Consider the following 15,147-nt stretch of genomic DNA (forward strand, 5'->3'; position numbering starts at 1 on the left):
GGATTCCCATTTTTCTCAGTGCCAGCCATAGCTTGCTATGATCCACACTGACAGAAGCCTTTGCATAGTCAATGAAGCACAGATAGACATTCCTCTGGTACTGTTTTCTGCCAAGATCCATCTAACGTTAGCTATAATATCCCTAGTACCACGGCCTCTTCTAAATCCAGCCTGCACATCTGGCAATGCTCTGTTGAAGTATTGCTCCAGTCATTTTTGGATAATTTTCAGCAGAATCTTGCTTGCATGTAATATTAATGATATTGTTCCATAATTTCCGCACTCTGTCGGGTCACCTTTCTTTGCAATGGGAACAAATAACTATCTTTTCCAGTCAGCTGGCCAGCCGGCTGTCCTCCAGATTTCTTGGCACAACTTAGTGAACACATCGAGGGCAGTGTCTCCCTGTTGAAATATGTCAATTGGCACGCTGTCAACTCCTACAGCCATGGTTTTTTTGCCAATTCTTTCAGAACAACGTGAACTTCCTCCTTCATCACAGCCTCTTGCTCATACGTTACTTCATGAAATTCTTCTGTGTCAGCCAATTCCTTCTGGTGCAGTGACTCTGTACACTCCTTCCTTCTTTTAATGCTACTTAGATCATTTAACACTCTGCCCAAAGCATCCTTAATTATTGCCACTCATGGCTTGAATTTGTTTTTCAATTTCTTCAGCCAGGAAATCAAAAGACATGTTACATTGGAAAGCCTGCTGCCAGGGACCTCTCCAGAGTACTATGGAGCAACGATGTCAGTCTAGAGACTAAAGTACACCACATCCAAGTTATGGTCTTCTCAATTACTTGCTATACATCAGAGAACTGGACAATGAATAAGGATGATAGAAGAATAATCAATGATTTTTATTTGTGGTGCTGAAGAAGAGTACAGAACATACCATTGCCTGCCAAGAGGACAAACAGATCTGTCCTGGAGAGGGTGAAACCAGGCTACTACTTGGAAGCAAGGATTTTGAAGCTCTGTTTCACATACTTGGGGCACGTGGCCAGGAGGGACAAGTCCTTGAAAGACATCATATCTGGAAAGGTGGAGGGATCATGCAGGAGAGGAAGACCCCAAATAAGATGGGGTAATGGGGATAGGTGTGTCAGAGATAGTGAGATTGGCTTAGGATAGAGCAGAAGTCATTAATCATAAATAATTCGATGGCACATAACAACTTTCATGTGTATGGATAATATCCTGTCACTCACAATATTGTATTTCATGATGGATCTAGAAATTTCCTTTTGACTATGAATATGTCCCCTCTTTACCTCACTTTTTCATTCTCAGTATGTTGTTGTTGTTGTTATGTGCCATTGAGTCACTTGCTACTCAACAGCACACAACAACACAACCTAATAGTGCTCAATAGCTTCCAGATGGGTGGTTTTTCATCCTTTATCTTCTTATTAATTTATTTCAATGGTTTTTTTTGTTTAGTGAGGCTTGCTTTGTGTCCAAATATAAATTCTAGAAAATGTACCATGTATACTTGAGAAGAAGATAGTGTTTTATTGGGGTGAAGTAACCTGAATACATCTACAAGGTTAAGTTAGTTAATTGTATAGTTTAGTTCTTCTGCGTCTTTATTGAGTTTCTTCCTAATTCACCTGTCCTTTGGTGAGAGAGGTATGTTAAAGCCTACTACTACTATTGTGATGTTGTCTATTTCTTTCTAAAAATCTGTTAACCATTGTTTTATATATTTTGCAGCTTCTAGAGCTATTGTACACAAGGTCACTATGAGTTGCAAGTGATTGCATACATAATTCTACAACAGCAGTAATACGAAACAAAATTTTATGAGTAATTACATATTTAGATATGTTATGAATGTGTGGGAGGACATAGAGGAATATATGTGTATGCACATATAGATTTAACAGAGGCGTTTGTATATACTTATTTTAATGTGCTGAATATATATTCATTTTATAATGAAGTACAGTTATGGAAACTTTCCTATATATATCCAAACATTTTGTGCGGTTGGATTGCTAGGCTAAGAAGGTTAAGGGCCATAACAATGGTCAATATTTTTGTCAACTCTCTTTTTTTTTTTTAGGTTGTTTATTTTTCATTTCAATGAACATCTACAGAGATTTTGGGATTCCATTCATTCATTGTTGCACCCTTCTAACAGTTCAGGAAGATAGAGCTGTACATGCTGATTTGGTGAATAGTGAACTGAAAAGTAAGAGCTTGTAAACAGCTGACTAAGATACAACTCTCAGAGTCTTCTAGATAAAGCAAAGGAGAATAAAGGTCAAATATTCAAGGAAGAAATTAGTCTACAATTGGAGGAAGAATATGGCAGTTGCCCTATCTCTCCCACCTCCAGGCTTGATCACTTCCTGAGAAACCTGATAACATCTAAGCTGGCCATATAAAAGACCAGATCAGACAACTGATCTTGCTAAGGGTCTGAGCCTGATCTAAATAGCCCAAATCTAACATAATTAACACCCCAAATTCTGAGAAATACCATCTTAGTCCTCCCCAGGACCCCTATAACAAGGAACACCCCCAAAATGCCCACATGCCATTTCGATCCTCTCCACATGCTGTGTGGCCAGGTCACTTGGCATCCCTCTCAGATCATGCAATCAAGGCCTGTTCATTTCTTAGGCCCAGTTTCTTTCTTTTTCCTTCCCTCCTTCCTTTCTTCCCTCTCTCCCTCTCTCTCTCCCTCCTTCTCCCCCCTCCCCCTCCTTCTTCTTCTTCCTCTTCTCTCTCTCTCTCTCTCCACACACACATTTTCAAGCTCCTTTTTTTTCTATCTAACATTCGGTTCCCTAACTAGGAATCGAACCAGGGCTGTGGTGGTGATAGCACTGAATCCTAACCACTAGTACTAATGGTCACATGAAACACTGATTCTTCTAATCTGAGATCAGATAAATTAGATGATACTCCACTACCACTACTACTACCAATGATGCTGACCAGAGACAGAATAGAATGTCCAAGTTAGAATGGGAGATATATGTAGAATAAAGCTCAAATAAGAAAAAGTTAATACATTTACTGGACTAACAGAGATTGGAAGAGCCACTGAGATGATCACCATAAGACACTTTTTTAAACTGGAACTGAGGCCACTCTCAGACTTTTGAGCCAAAACCAAATTGACTTATAAATTAAACATTAATACTCATGAGGAACTGGCTTCTTAGAACAATTACACTAGACCAGATAATCAACATTTGCCTAAAGGCAAAGAGCCATAAGGAAACTAAAGGAATGGAAATGGGGAAGGTATGGTGGAAATGGAGATGAGCTGATATTGTGGGGACAACAAGCAATATCATAGAACAATTGTTCATAAATTATTGAATGACAAGATTCTTGGCTGTGTAAACCCAAAATATAATAAAAAGTTAAAAACAGTAAGTGTCTTGTCCAAGGTACGTAGAACCATGCCTTTGAAAAAAATCACAGCCTAGGAAACCCTAGGAAGCAGTTCTCCTCTGTCATGTAGCTTTTTTTAATTAAATTTTATTAATTTTAATGAACATTTACAGAGATTTTGGGTTTCCATTCATTCATTCTTGTACAATTTTCTCTACCCTCCCCCCCCAGTTTGTTCCTCTTTTTTTTGCTCCCTTGAAAGTTTGTTTTAATTTTCCAATTGCCACAGTGTTTGTACAAGCCAGTTCTGAGTAATCTCCTTTGTCAGTGTGTACTTTGCCATTCCCTATCACTCCTCCCTGAGAGAGACTTCACCCTGATTCATAAGGAAAAGAGGACAGCGTATTCTCTTAGCTACTTCCTGCTGAAATGGGATGCTGTAGGTTTCAGGGTGAAGATCTTCTCTCACTACTCTAAAGGGCCCTTTTGGCAATAGGAAACACATAGACTATTGTGGAGATTGATTTTGGAATTTAGATGCACTGTTATCAATTGTGCTTAGCCGTGCATGTTCATATCCTTAAAGATATATCATGGAACTGTTACAGCCTAGAAGACACAAATTTACCTAACAAGTTAAAAATACATGAGTCAAAAATTAAAAACCAATAATATTCCAAATAGAGGTTCTAATAGTGGCACAAATCAAGTTACAGAGGGAAGATAGTTCTTAAAAGGCCTATTGACTAGCACTTTATCTATTATAGTATAAAGGTTAGGAACCACAAGATGTAGAGGCTCAACTATGTTATTTATTGTTCTTAAGTCCTGGAGCAAATTCCATCTACCACTGGATTGTTTTACAGCTCGGAAGTCCGCATGCAAGGCAGAGGTGAAGTAAGGAACTGCTTATGAGGTTTTCCGTCAATTCCAACAACTAAGAAATAGTGAGAAGAGCTGGGACCTCAGAAGGCATTTAGGACCAAATAGTAGGCTCTTATGTCCAGGAGAAAACGAATATACTTACCAGTAATGTTAATGCTCACCCACAGCTCTTCTGGGAGGATCTAGATCGTTGAAGCGTCCTCCTTTGTTTCCAGCTGGGAGCTGGGGCCTGTCAGTCCTGTCAGCCACCAGGACCTGATGTGGGCCACCCTTGGCCAAGTGTCCTTCAGATCCACACCTAAAGCAAGTGAGTGGAAGCTTCCTCTCTACTCCCTTGCCTATCTGTGGCTCTCTTTTGTGACACTTTCTACTGAAGAGACCCAGCTATCCACAGTGGAAGCAATTCTGACCTCCTTTATTACCTTTGGGTGGCACTGTTTATGAGTAAGACTTCCTTTTCCTGACACAGGCCCTAAACTGGCAGCAATAGCTGCCCCAATAATTTTGGCCATTCTCTGGTCTTTTCTCTTCCCTCTAGATCCCAGTTGTTAAAAGAGGGAAAAATTTAAACAAATATATGACAAATAATTTTGAGCATTATAATATTTTAAGCTTAAGGCTAGAAATATTAACAATATGATTATTTCCAATCCAAAGATACATGTTCCATCACAGTTCCTATTTTCCATAAATGGTTTTGGTAAGAAGAATATTGTAAATGTGGATACAGTTCCACTTCTTCCTCTATGCCACAATATAGTGTTATTAGCATGAGCAGTTATAAATGCATTGCCATCCTTACTCTAACTTAAATATTTTTAATTTAAATTGGTTATTAATTTCAGTAAAAATTTACAGAGGCTTTGGATTTTCATTCATTTATTGTTGCACATTTCTCCCCTCCCAAGGCTCCCCTCCAGAACACTACCCTCTTGGAAAAGTAGAAGAAAAATTCTTTCATTGTTTTACAAACCCTCCCACAGGTCCACTCCACCAGGTAGCCATTGCTACTCCTGTCATGACAGAAATACCTAATCACATATCTCTTTTAAACAGTTTTCTCCCTCCTCTGTTTCCATGTAGTATACATTATTGAACCCATCTTACTCAGTCTATTCCCAACCCCAAGGTCAATCCTCTTTTACAACAGTGGCACTATGCAATATTTGTCCTTTTGTGACTGGGATATTTCACTCAGCATAATGTTCTTCAGAGTCAACCATTTTGAATAATATTGTATGAGTTCCTTGTTTTTCAATGCAGCATAGTATTCCATTGTGTGAATATACCACAGCTTCTCTATCCATTCATTTGTTGATGGTTGCTTAGGTTGTTTCCAACTCCTTGCTGTTGTGAACAAAGCTGCAATAAACATGGGTGTGCATATATCTGTTCGGATGTCAGTTGTCATGTATCTTTAATATGAGTAGGAACCAGCTCAACAGTATACAGAAACAACAACATGCCTGTATCAAAGCTGAATATCTGGGGGGAAAACAGGCTTATTTTGTGTATCAGCATTCAAACGGACTTTAATGAGGCAGCTATATAGGAGTCAAAAACAGACAAAAAGGTGTGATGATGTTTTACAGGGGTTTCTTCTTTTCCTTCATGGAAAATGCTTAATTCTTAAATACTACAACTCTTTTTACTTCTACTGGAATAGTTATTGTTATTGTGTCATCCATTTATTCTTATGGCCACTTGTGTACAACAGGCTACAACACTGTAACCAATCAAGTTTTCACTATAGAAAGAAAAAGAGTTGAAACGAGAAAGAAAGAAGCGGGGCCCAAGAAATGAACAGGCCTTTACTGCATGATCAGAGAGAGACATCAAGTGACCAGGAGCTAAGAAGGTCAAAATGGCACATGGAAAAATCAAGGGCAGTTTCCTTTTATAGGGGGCTTAGGGAGGAGTAGGGAAGATAGTATTTTTCTGATAATTTGGGGCTATTAATTAATTTGGGTTTGAGTTTTTGGGGTCAGGCCCAGACCCTTATCAGGATCTATTTTCTGGTTTGGTCTTCGATCTGGCCACCTTAGATGTTGTCAGGTTTCTCAAGGAGTGATCAGGCCTGAGGGCAGCTGCTACATTCTTCTACCATTCACCAGCCACATTTCCTAAGTAGATGGCAGCCATTTCTTTCTAAACTGCTATAGTCTGGAAGTTTTGCTGATAGTAAAGTGTCATTAAAAAAAGACTGCACAGTGGAGTGGACCTGGGGGGAGAGATTATATAACAATGAAAGAGTTGTTCTTTTTCTTTTCAAGGAGAAGAGTGAATTGGGGGGAGGGTGTGGGCAGGGAGAAATGTGCAACAATGATTGACTGGAAACCCTAAGTCTCTGTAAACTTTCATTAAAATTAATTTTTTAAAAAAGCAACATAAGCTGCTTTTGCTGTTTTATTTTTCAAAGGACACATTCCTCATCTGCTTTTCCCCCATGTCTTTTGTAGTATGTGCAATAATACATTTCCACAAAGCATAATACACACATCACTCATCTGAAGACACAAGAACAACCTCATAAAGGCTTAAGTAAAACTCATTGTCTTCATGTAAACATTCAACATTGAGACATCTAGGAAGGTGAGTTTCAGTTTTAGAATTTGATCTTATTTTTAACCACCAGATAAGTGTTCTACTTTTCCAGGCAACTTTAAATATCTGATTGACTCCCAATAGTCAATCTTTTTGTACCAATAGCCCGTAATAATGCCCACACATTAAACATACATAAATATATTTAGACATATAAATATCATTGCAATGTGATTTAGTATAATAAAAATACTTTAAAATCATACTAAAATATAGAGTTGTCTATCACTTATGTATTAACAACCAGGAGTGTTGAGAGATGATCATTCTATCGTCATGTATTTGCATTTTTTGCTTAGCAACTTGTAATTCACTGAACTCCTGAAACATCTTGGAAGTCAAATTTCACATTAGTAGCTGGGAACATGGATTCTTTCCTTTTTTGAAAGGATCTTTTGTCAATCACTCCAACACCACCTGTTCTAGACCATACTGGCAAAGCTGGAGTCCAAAGTTAGGGGAAATTGTCGACGTCTTCATGCAGTGACTTGTCAGCCACATGCAAACTGTAGACCAAGGAAAGTCTTTGCTATACCAATGTTACATTCCTGACCTTCTTAGGACTGGTCATAACAAAAGAAACATGTGGATGAGCTGTTGGCACTGACTGACGCTCTTCAGGTACCTGGAAACAAAGAGAAAAGAGTGAGTTCAACTGGTGGTGAGCATTACAAAATGTAGGCTGGAGGAGGAAATGTCACTCACAGACAGGAGGCAGTTAGGATGCAAGAAGTGAAAATAAAATGTTAAATACGTTCTTCCTTTCTTCCATTACTTTTGATAACATGCATTCTAGAAAGTTTTCCTAAACCAGGAATCAAAGAGCAATCCAATTCATAGGCTAACATCTTTTTGTATGAAGACTAATGTCTGGAAGGTTCACCGCTTTTTGGTTTATTTGTTTCAATTTTCCTATGGAAGTTCTGGCATTACACAGATTTTTGCATGAAGCTACAAACTATTTTTAAGCTTCTTTAAATAACACACATCCTTTCTGAAGGAGAGGGGCAATATTGAAGAACTGGCTCCAAATAGATCACCCATCTGCCTCCTTTGGCAGGACTTGGTGCGGGTTCCTATCAAGAATACACTAGGCTGACGTTGCTCTCATTCATAAATGTCATTCCCAACTATCCATGCATTCTCCATACAGGCCAATGCTGGCCTAACAACAACAGTATTACCCAATTATAATGCCTCAGGAGCTCTGGTGGTGCAACGGCTTACCCCTAAGTCTGGCAGTATGAACCCACCAGTCTCCATGAGAAAAAGATGAGGCATCTGCTTCTGCAGATTTACAGCCTTAGAAATCTTATGGAGCAATTCTACTGTCCTTCACAGATACTCACTCATTGCTATGGAATCAACTCATAGCTGATCCTCTGTTGTGTTTCCAAGGCTGCAAGTCCCATGAAAATAAATTGCCCATCTTTCTCCCTTGGAGCTGATGGTGGATTCAAACCAGCAGAGAGAAACCACTTGGGGGTTAACAGCCCAACTCCCTACAGACTACACTACCAGCATTCCCTTCCTGGTCACCCTTGAGTCAGAATCGACTCACTGGCAGTCTCTCTGGTTTTAGAGTTCATTAAATTGTCTGCAACAACATTATGCTGAGTGAAATATCTCAGTCAAAGAAGGATAAATATTGCATAGGGCCACTGTTGTAAAATGGGACTGACATCAGGGTTGAAGGAAGACAGAAAAGGAGGGGAGGAATGATATATATTGCATTGAAACAGATGAGGGAGAGAACTGTTTAAAAAGGATATATGAATGGGTATTCTTGTCATTACAGAAATCCAGATTGAAGGCTGCATAGTGGAGTGGACTTGGGGGGAGGGATTGTACAACAATGAAAGAATTTTTCTTTTTCTTTCCAAGGAGAAGAATGAATTGGGGGTAGGGTGTGGGCAGGGAGAAAAGTGCAACAATGAATGACTGAAAACCCTAAGTCTCTGTAAATTTTCATTAAAATTAATTTAAAAAAATTGTCTGCAACAAGTGTTTCCTGCCAGTCCTGAAAAAGCTAGCTCCGATTCTAGGGCACCATAGCTGCATTTACAGCTTAAATAATGTAACTGGGCACAATAAATTATTTACATTGCAGTGGAATGTCAGCAAGTCTTGTGGATCGAATCACTGACTCGTGGTTTTAATTTATTGACCTCCCCTGCCCCTCCCAATAGCACAAGGAAAGCCAAAGCCTTGATGGAACAGTCTCACAAATGTGCCAGAAGAACCCCAGCCTTCTGCTTGGAATGTACTTGCAGGTTTGGCTATTGTTAATTGCCTCTTGTTTTTTGTTGCTGCATTGTACAAACGTATTACTGTTTGCTAAATTTATCAAGCGTTTATTTCTGTTTATCTCCATAGAGGAGTGATTAGTGAGGAAGATTTGATCCAGGTTTCAAGTTGTTCAGAAGCTCACTTTCCGGAACTGACAGACTCAGGAGAAAAAGAGAGAAAGAACTGCTTAAAATAACTGGGAAAATTGACTGACAGCAAGTTGAGGAGCAGAAAGGGGATAGGAGAAAGAGGGTTATTTGTTTTAAATATTCATCAAGATGCACAACATTTGCAAACCTCACGGTTTCTTATAAAAATAAAAGCTGTTTGCCTTTCCCCATTAATTTTTAGCTAAAAATTCTAATTTTATTTATTAGTTGGTTCTACTGTGTTCCAGCTGAAGTTACATTCTTTTCCGTGGGACAATGTCTGGTCTATATATTTTAAAGCACTGGTAACCCAAATATATGTGGTTTGAAACCACAAGCTCCTCTACAGGAGAAGTATGGATAATCTCCTCCCTTGTGATTTGTTGTTGTTCTTGTTGTTGTGGACCATCCAGTCAGAATCCATAGCTGATCCTCCATCAGGTTTTCAGAGGCAGTTAATCACAAAAAAAGAAGATTGATCTTTCTTTCAGGAAGCAGCTAGTGAACTTGAACCACATGCCTTCAGGATTGCAGGACAGCTTCTTACCACTAGCCCACCAGAACTCCCTACCTCTGAAAACCTGCTAGAAAGACAGCTCTGAGTTGGTACCAACTCGATGGAACACAACAACTTTAAAGTCAGTCACAATAGGAATGTTCTGTTGCTGTGAAGTGGTTTTGAGTCAGAACAAAGGCATACTTGTTCTTCCAGTGGGTTTTCAGAAGTTGTAAATTGCCTGAGTGGAGAATGCCCCTCGACTGCCCATGGACCAGCTGATGAACTACTTTTGGGCTGGTAGTACAACTCCTTAACCACTAGGCCACCAAAGCTCCCTGTGATGGGAATAATAAATTTAAAAAGCCACCCTCCATTGGTGTATGACAGTTTTAAAAATATTTTTTTCCTGGCTTTTAATTCAACATATGTTCTGTGGTCATAGAGACCTATCCTTTTTAATTTTCTTTTTTGCTTGTTTGTTTTTAATTTGTTATTAATTTCAATGAAAATTTACAGAGACTTTGGATTTCTATTCATTCATTGTTGCACTCCCACCCCCCACCCCCCGCCAGTACACTATCCTCTTAGAAAATGAAAAGAAAAATTCTTTCATTGTTTTATAATCCCTCCCCCCAGGTCCACTCCACTATACAGCCTTTGCTCTAGACTCCTGTCATGACAAAAATACCTAATAATTTTCCCTCTTAACAGTTTTCTCCTGCACCTTTTTCAGTGCAGTATACATTATTGAACCCATCCTTCTCGGTCTCCTCCCAACCCCAAGGTCAATCCTGCTTTACAAAAGTGGCACCATGTAGTATTTGTCCTTTTGTGACTGAGACACTTCACTCAGCATAATGTCCTCCAGGGTCACCCATTTTGAATAATATTGCACGAGTTCCTTGTTTTTCAATGCAGCATATTAGTCCATTGTGTGATTATACCACAGCTTCTCTATCCATTCCTTTGTTGATGGGCACTTAGGTTGTTTCGAACTCCTTGCTATTGTGAGCAAAGCCGCAATAAACATGGGTGTGCATTCATTTTCATTGACTAAAATGATTCGTAAACCAGCTGACTGCCTAGTGGTGATGTCATGATTATCAGGGTGAAAGCGCGCTTTAGAAGGTCCTGAAATGATATTTTTGGAAGTAAATTTCACACTTTTCCTCTGAGACACCTCTGGGTGAACTCCAACCTTTAACCTGTCAGTCAGCAGCCAACTATGTGGAAGGTGTGCACCACCCAAGGACTCCCAGTGCCTTTTAGAAAACCAAATCCACTGCCATTGAATTGCTTCCTACTTATATTGACAAGGTCCATTAGGTCCCACCTAAAAAACAGAATATTTCAGAAATGCATATTTTATCTAAGGTGTTCTGTAGCTTGAAGAGTACTTCAGCATTACGACCTTTTCCTTGGAAATTATTTTTCAGCCCTAAGGTAACATCTCAAGCTCTCCTGTGCACTCTGTGGCAAGTTCAGTGCTGGGGGATCATGAGACACCGTGGGTTGGAAACCCTTTGAATTTAGAGATTATTTTCTCTTAGAAACAGTTATGTCTCCATACTGTTGTTTTGTTATTATGTATGCCAACAAGTCACAACCAACTAATAGCTGACCCTCCCATGGATGTTCAGAGGCTGTATATAACAAAGGAGGATATTGTCAATATTCTCTTGTGTTTTGATAGCTTTTGTTGTTATTCGTAGGTATTGTCAAATAGATTACAACTCATAGCCACCCTATGAACAATTCATCTGAACCTTGCCCTGTTCTGTCCCATTCTCATCATCTCTGCTGTACTTGATGCTATGGTCACTATGTCAGTCCACTTTTTTTGAGAGTCTCCTCTCTTTCGTTGACCCTCCACCTTTCCAAGAATAATGGGGTTTTTCCCCCTAAGGATTGGCTTCTCTTAACAACATCCCCAATGTATAGCAGACTATGTTTCACCATAAGGAACACCTGTGTCATAATTTCTCCAAGACATATTTGTTCTTTTAGCACTTCATGGGCTATTAAATACCCTTCTCCAATACCACACTGAAACGTATTAGTTTTTCTTCTGTAATCCTTACTCATTGACTAAATATCACATGAAACTAAAGTTAAGCAAAAGACTGTGGTGCGGATCAGGTGCACCTTAGTCCTTAAACTGACATATGCTCTTTGGCACTTTGAAGATGGCCTTGAAAGCAGATCTTTCCAATGTAATACCCCTTTGGTTTCTTAACTACTGGCAAAAAGGGGTAACTGTGGATCCAAGTAATATAAAATCATTGATATAATATCATTAATATAACATACAAGTAAAATCTTGCTGACTATTATTTAAAAAAACAGCTAGAACATATACTGACAGATAATTGTCAGAAATTTTAGTTGAATTTAGAAGAGGCCATGACACCAGGGATATCATTGCTGATAGTAGTTAATAGCAATAGGTACACACATAATAAAGGAAGAAAGAAGAAAAATCAATGATCTAACTCAACATTTTGATCAAACAGAAAAAGAACAATAATCTAATCCTGCAGCCTCTAGAAGAAAATAAATTTTAAGGACAAGAGCTAAAATGATTTTTTTTCTATTCAAAGAGAAAAATAGACTGAGGGGGGGCAAGGAGGAAATTGTGCAACAATGTATGAATGGAAATCCAAATGCTCTGTAAACTTTCATCAAAATATCAATAATAAAAAAATAAAGAACAGGGGGGAAAAAACAAAACAGGAAAACAATTAAAACTATAAATGAGACAAGGAGTTGGTTTTCTGAAAGGGTCAATAAGACTGACAAACCACTTGCAAACTTAAAAAAAAAGAAGACACAGATAACTCTATTAAAAAAATTACAGAGGTGACATCACAACAGAAACAGATAAAATTAAATTTTGATAATATCAGAATACCGTGAAAAGCTATACGCTGATAAATTTGAAAACCTAGAGGAAATGGACAAATTCCTTGAAACTCATGCCCTACCCAGATTGACAAGGACAGATATAGAAGACTTGAACAGACCCATCACAAAAGAAGAATTTGAACAGGTCATAGGAAGACTTCCCCATAAGAAAAGTCCTGAACCAGACGGCTTCACAACTGAATTTTACCAAACATTTGGAGAGAATCAATCACCAATTCTATTTAAATTACTTTAAAAAATTGAAAAAGAAGGAGCATTCCCAGAGTCATTCAATGAAGTAAGCATAACAAGAGTACCAAAACTTGGCAAAGATATTACTAAGAAAGACAACTACAGACCAATATCTCTCATTAATATGTTGTTGCTGTTGTTATGTGCTGTAGAGTCATTTGCAACTCATAGCGACCCTATGTACAACAGCCCTAAAGCGTGCTCTATCCTGTGCCAGTCTTACTGCCTCTGACACACCCATCCCGATGACCCCAGTCACTGAATCAATCCACCTCATAGAGGGCCTTCCCCTCCTGTGCTGTCCCTCTACTCTACCCAGCATGATGTCCCTCTCTAAAGACCTGTCTCTCCTTACAACATGTCCAAAGTATGTCAGGCAAAGCCCCAGAATCCTTGCCTCCAAGGAGCAGCCTGGTTTAACCCTCTCTACGATGAATCTTTTTGTTTTCTTGGCAGTCCATGGTACATTCAATACTCCTCTCCAGCACCATAGCTCAAAGGCACCAATTCTCCTTCTATCCTCCCTAGTCATTGTCCAACTCTATGATGCATACAGAAATTCTTAACAAAAGCCTAGCCAAAAGCACATTAAAAAAAAATCATCATGAAGAAGTGGGATTCAAAACTGGCATGCAAGGTTAGTTAGTTCAATATAAGAAAAACAAACAGCATAATTCACCATATTAAAAAAGCAAATAACAAGAACCATATGATCTTAGCAATTGATTCAGAAAAGGCATTTGACAAAATCCAACACCCCTTCGTGATTTAGACACTCAGCAAAATTGAAACAGAAGGGAATTTCCTCAACATGGTGAAGAGTATATATGCAAAACCAAGAGCCAATATCAGTCTCAATAGAGAAAAACTAAGAGCATTTTCCTTGCAAACAGGGACTAGACAAAAATGCCCATTGTCACCACTGCTATTCAATATTGTATTAGAAGTGCTTTCTAGGGCAATATGACTAAAGAAGAAAATAAAAGGCATCAAGATCAACAAAGAGATGGTTAAACTATCACCATATGCAGATGATATGATAGCATACATAGAAAACTCCAAGGACTCAAGAACAACAACAAAACCTTTTAGAACTAGTAGGTCAATTTAGTATAATGGCAGATTATAATATCAATATCCAAAAATTAGTGGGATGCCACTACAGTAACAAAGAGAACTCAGAGGGGAAAAAAATCCAAAAACATAATACCATTTACAAGAGCCAATCACAAATTGAGATACTTGGGAGTGACCCTAACTAGAGATAAAAAAGATCTATACAAAAACACTCCACAGAACATTTCTACAAGACACAATGAAAGACTTAAATAAACGGAAAAAATGTGTCTTGTACATGGATAGGAAGACTCAATATTGTAAAAATGACAATCCTACCAAAGGCAATCTACATGTTCAACACAATTCCAAAGCAGACACCAAATTCCTTTTTCAAGGAGATTGAAGGGGAAAGTATAAAATTTATTTGAAAAGGCAAGAGACCCCAAATAAGCAAAACACTTCTGAGAAACAAAAATGAGATGGGAGGCATAGCACTCCCTGACCTCAAAACCTTCTACAAAGTCGTAGTAACCAAAACAGCACGGTACTGATACAACGTTAAGGCACATAAATAGAGCAGAACTGAGAACCCAGAAATGGATTCAGCTATCTCTGGTCAACTGATATTTGACATGTAAATAAAACCTATCAAATGGGGAAATGACAACCTCTTCAACAAATGGTGCTAACAAAATTGCACAGCTACCTGAAGAAAGTTGAAAAGGATCCATATCTCACACCATACACAAAAATCAACTCAAGGTGGATTGGAGAATTGGGAGTAAAGTCCAAAATGATAAAGTTCATCAGAGACAAACTGTGATCAAGCTTAGATAGCCTAGACTATAGTATAAAGAGACTGTTAAATACAGCCAGAAATACACAATCTGGAAAGGATAAAATTGATAAAAGAGACTTTCTAAAAGTTAAATCCCTGTGCACATAAAGAAGTTTTTCTGACAAAGTGAAAAGAAAACCAACTGACTCATTTCAGACAAGGGTCCTATATTAAGTGTTTATAGAATCCTACAGGGCCTCCGTAAGAAAAAAAACTGATAAGCCAATTACAAAATAGCTAAAAGTCATGGAAAGAATTTTCACAATGGCAAACAGACACACGAAGAAATGCTCAAAATCACTGGAAATA

This window comes from Elephantulus edwardii, unplaced genomic scaffold (genome assembly GCF_000299155.1).
Source record: "Elephantulus edwardii isolate Elephantulus edwardi_28Jun2011 unplaced genomic scaffold, EleEdw1.0 scaffold00051, whole genome shotgun sequence".
Classification (NCBI taxonomy): domain Eukaryota; kingdom Metazoa; phylum Chordata; class Mammalia; order Macroscelidea; family Macroscelididae; genus Elephantulus; species Elephantulus edwardii.